This window comes from Epargyreus clarus, unplaced genomic scaffold (genome assembly GCF_041222505.1).
Source record: "Epargyreus clarus isolate Ecla_fem2 unplaced genomic scaffold, WU_Ecla_fem_2.2 ptg000025l, whole genome shotgun sequence".
NCBI lineage: Eukaryota > Metazoa > Arthropoda > Insecta > Lepidoptera > Hesperiidae > Epargyreus > Epargyreus clarus.
Window position 1 is genome coordinate 3,795,001 of NW_027332232.1, and position 5,000 is coordinate 3,800,000.

Genomic DNA, 5,000 nt, shown 5'->3' on the forward strand with positions numbered 1-5,000 from the left:
GACGCCGATACTCGTGACATCTTACCGAAGCAAGACGTCGCCCTTTCCCCGATCGATACCGCGTGCTTGGCGAATGATAAGGACGAGTCCAACACCACACCCAGCAGTGTGGCCGAGTCCACGCTCCTGACCGAGGCGCCGTCCATGCGGATGGTAGGCGGACGTTTAAACTTGCCCCGGATGGTGATGTGGGCGGACTTGGTGGGCGAGAACGCTAGGCGATTCCTGGCCCCCCAGTCCCTGACGAGATCCAGAGCAGCGGAGGCCTTCGCCTCGATGCTAGCCCTGGAGTCCGCCTCGATCAGGATCGAGACATCGTCGGCGTACGCCACAAAGCTGGAGCCCGAAGGAATTGGCAGACTCAGCAAGTCGTCAACAAGCACGTTCCAGAGCGCGGGACCCAGCACCGAGCCCTGTGGGCATCCCATCGTGGAGGCCTTCCACATCACCTGGTTTCCCACAAACAGGCCTATCCGACGGTCGGTAAAGTAGTCCGCCAACATCCGATAGATGTTCGGCGGACAGCCCCCTCTCTTAGATTTCAGCAGTATCATGGGCCACCATGCGTTGTCGAAGGCGCCCGATATGTCCAGCATAACCAGCTCGACGTATTTGTTGGTTGATGTCCTGGCCACCTGCAGGATACGCTGTAGGGCGGTCACTGTGGACCGACCCCGAGTGAAGCCGTGCTGGCAGTCGGAGAGTCCAGTGGTAATCTCTGGTGCCGTCTTCAGGAGAACGCGTTCTAAAATCTTGCCAAGGATCGGTAGCAGCGTTATTGGCCGGTAAGCCTTGGGGTCATGCAACGGTTTGTCGTTTCCCTTCGGCAGCACCAGCAGCCTTCCATCTTTCCATACCTGGGGGAAAATCCCCTCAATCACGCACTTACGCATCAGTTCAGTCACTTCCGAGCTTGCAGCCTTCCACGTTTCTTTTATAATCTTCGCGGTCAGGCCGTCGATTCCCGGTGCAGTGTTGGGCAAGTCCCTGACTATGTCCTGCACGGCCCGCACCGTCGGCGGGGCCGCGTCGCGGCCGGAGGGCAGACACGCCGCGAGAATCCGCACTTGCCGGTGGTAGCCGGTATCCGTCTCTGGCCGGTCGTCCGGACAGAGGGCGTACACCAGACTGTGCATAGCTTCCTCGGTGTTTCCGGGGAAGCCCTCCGCGTATCTGACCCCGGACACGACGTTTCCCGGTGGGCGTCTGCGACCGGAAGCGACCCGGTAGGCAAGACCCCACGGATCCTCGTTTCCGGTCTCAGCCACATCCCTCATAAACTGTTGTTCAGTTTCAGTCATCCGTCGTCTATATATACTGCGAGCCTCATGGAAGTCCTTCCGGGCCTTCTCTTCCACAGCCCCCCCCCGTTTCCGGGTCTGCTGCCATTTCCGTCGTCGATTATACTGTATTTTCCGCAGGCGGTCCAGTTCACTCGTCCACCATTCATAGCCCGTCTCCCTGTCGCGCTCTCGTCTCGGGCCTAGGCACTCACACGCTGTCTTATCTATAATATCCGTGAAGTCCTTACATACCTCGGAGGCAGGTTTGCTCCAGTTAAGCCGTCCCACACGTTCGTGGATGCCCGAGCGGAAACGGTCCCAGTCCACACCGCGCACCCGGAACCGCCTCAGCGCTCCCGCAGACTCCGCCGGTGGAGGTGTGGTGTCGGCGCCTATAGAGTATGTTATAAGTCTGTGGTCGCTGCTACTGGCCTCCTCGTGTACTCTCCAGTTGCTGGTGTTGACCCCTCTGGTCGAGGCCGTCACGTCGATGTTGGACTCCCCGCCACTGTCACCACAGAAGGTCGACGGCTGGTTCGGTATGTTGTGTATAATTAGACCACGTGCAGCAATGAAGTCTTCCATTCTAGACCTTCTGTGGCTGGCTTCGGGTCCGCGTCCGATCGTTTGTTCCGGCCTACAAAACCAGAGGGGAGAGTGGGCATTGGTATCCACTCCTATCAGGACCCTCTGTCCTCGCAGTTGGTCCAGCAGCAGCTCCAGGGGTCCCAGGTGTACTTCAATGTCATCCTTATACTGGAAGTACGCCGACACCAAATATAAGTCCAGGGACGGGACGTGGCACACCATCAGGTGTTGCGTGCAGTGCTGGTGCAGGACCGCGCACGGGAGTCGGGCATTGGGGATGAAAAATCCCGCTTTCCCCGTGCGTAGGTGTTTTATGATGTGTTCTGCGTCATACGGCTCCTGCACCAGCACGATGTCCAGATTGTGTTCTGCGGCCACCGCGGGTAATTCCTTGGTGGCCGCCGCGGAGCCTGCCAGGTTTATTTGGCCTACCCGGAGCTTATCCATACTTGGTTATCTCAACGCTCCGGGCCTCCGCGTACTGGCGTGCAGGGCACTCCTTCGCCATTGTCTTATGCCCGCCTGCCTCCTTGCGCCCGAACTTCTTGCAGGTCGCGCAGCACACCTGCGGTGGGTCGCACTCCGTGCCGCGGTGGCCTGTCTCGCCGCACTTACTGCACGTAGGCTGGGCGGCCTTACAGTACTTCTCCGGGTGGCCGAACTGCTGGCATTTGTTGCAGCAGGTGACCGCCACATAGTCAGACGCCTCTGCCACCTGCCATCCGATATATACCACTTCCTCGCTTAGGAGGAAGCGGCGGAGGCTAGGGGAGCACTGCAGCACGTATGTGGCAGTCCTGCCTGTTGGCCTTCCTTTCTTGAAGGCCACCCGCATATCCTTTCCCACTCGCTCCGCTGTCCACTCGGCGTGACCACCGCGACTTGCCTGCTCCGCAATGCTGCTGACCAGCTCCTCCGGCTTGGTGTCATTCTCCACGTTGCGGAGCGCGACGTAGGGCTGCCTTCTCGCAGGCTCTGTGACCCGCAGGGTCTTGGGAGCAGCCTCCTTCAGCTTCCGGGCGTCCTCGGCCGTAGAGGTCCGCACGACGACGCCGGCGTTCCCCACCTTCCTCACCTGTTGGACCTGGATACCCAGATCCTTAGGGTTGATGGCCGTCTTCAGCGCAGCCTTTGTCTCCTCTGCCGTCTTCAGCTTGTCAGCTTCGGCCTCGGTGGGGTAGAAGGCCACCACTGCCGACTCTCCATGTGGGATGGGGATGGGTGCCGCGCGCTTATCCAATTTCAGCGCCCTTGCGTAGTCCGGCTTCGCAACCACAGCCGGCGTCGGTGCTTGCACCTGGCGGCCCAGTGCCGACTGCTGCATGGCCACTATCTTTTTGGTGGCCACAAGCTCAGCCTCCACAAGCGCCTTCTCCGCGTCAGCCAGCCTCAGTTCTAGGACGCCAATGACAGCTAGGATATCCTGGCCATGCCCGCTGATGCTCGTTTTGTCGGCCATATTTAACTTGTTCGAGGCCGATGCCACGGTCATGATTCCCTTGACCGCCAGGTGCACGGAGTTCAATAGCTCCTCCTTTGACTCGCCGAAGATGGGGTCCTTCTCCTGGTCCCTCGCTGGCTGCGCGCTGCTGCTGGGGCCATGGTCCCATAGTCCCCCTAGCGGCGGTACCTCCTCTCTAGCGGCGCTCCTCACCAGGCGTCGGCGAACCGGTTCCGGGATATCCTCCGGTGATGGTAACGGCCGCTTGCTAGAGCCCGACGGTGCCGGCTGATCCAGCATCTCAATAGTTTCCTGAGCCCGGACCTGGCTGAATGAGTGCGGCGGGGTCCGAGCCAAGGATTGGCGCGGCATGAACGCCTCTGCGCCACGCTCCAGCTGCCGCAGGAATTCGCGCTCCTGCTCGATCTTCTCCTCACTGCGGCGTCGGAATTCCTCCACCAGCTCTGGGGTGAGCTGGCGGTACTCCATCCCCTAATCTAAACTACTCTAAAGCGATTAAAATGTCCAAAATAATAAAATAAAATAAAAGTAAAAACAAAGAAATGAAATAAAAAACTGATATTGATGAACCAAATAAACAAAAGAGTCAAAGAAAAACACAGTCAAAAAACTACACTAAAACAAAAATGTCTAAAGACTAAATTGTCTATAGACAGACAGTCTTGCCTGTCGTGTGCGGCAACACTAGCGCGCGTCGGGCGTGTGCTGTCACCCGAGCGCAGTGACAGATGACAACTGCCAAGTGGCGGCTGTCACTGACAGCGTCACCGACCACGTGCGCCCACGTGCTAACCTAATAACTATTTATTAACCTAAAATAAACTATTAATTGTCCACTTATTTAATAATTAAAATAATTTAACCTATTCTAAACCTAAACTAACACAGCAAAAGTCATAATACGTAAGGAGTTCGTGTATACTAGTTCTTAAAAATAATAAAAGAGTACCTCAGGGTCTCGGGGGTTGAAAACCTCACCCTTGGGGGATGATGCCACCACTCCGTGTACACCACACTACACACACAATGTTTTATAGCACAATAATAGTTACAGATAACTTTAATATTCGCAAAGAAACGCGGGGTAATCACTCGGAGCGCACGAAACACGTCCGCACAGTGCGACGACCGGCGACCGAGCAGATAGGGACAGTGGGAATCTCGTTAATCCATTCATGCGCGTCACTAATTAGATGACGAGGCATTTGGCTATTTATGCAGCGCTCCCCGCTATTAGTAACAACAATTTTAATCATTACAGATAACGAGGCGACTGTCCCCATCAGGTATCGTCGCTAGCTACATTTGGTCTGTTGGTGTATCCGTGGCTCCACAGATATTGTGTGGGGACCGAATGCAGCTGTATTGCGTTCGAAGCGGAACCACAAGGGCCAGACCTGAGCCCAGCGAGTCCACAGGACTCCGGTCGCTCAGCCCCGAACTTCATCCGACCACATGGTCGTCATCCGGTTAAAGCGTGACCAGTTCATGTGCGAGCCTTTTAAAACCAGAACGCTAATCCGTTCATACACGGGCTCCTTCAACCCCAGGAGACTCTTCATTTCCCGGTAGGATCCGAGGCTCCAAACGCCTCTCCAGGAGACGGTGCAGGAAGTCACTTCGACGCGGTCCTTGGTGAGTCCTAGTCTATCGGCGACCTTAAGAGA

General features: G+C 56.7%; 1 pseudogene; it reads right to left on the reverse strand.

Annotated features, from left to right (window-relative positions):
* Positions 1–4,124: 4,124 nt before the first annotated feature.
* Positions 4,125–5,000, reverse strand: part of LOC140752876 (uncharacterized) — a 3,569-nt pseudogene continuing 2,693 nt past the window's right edge.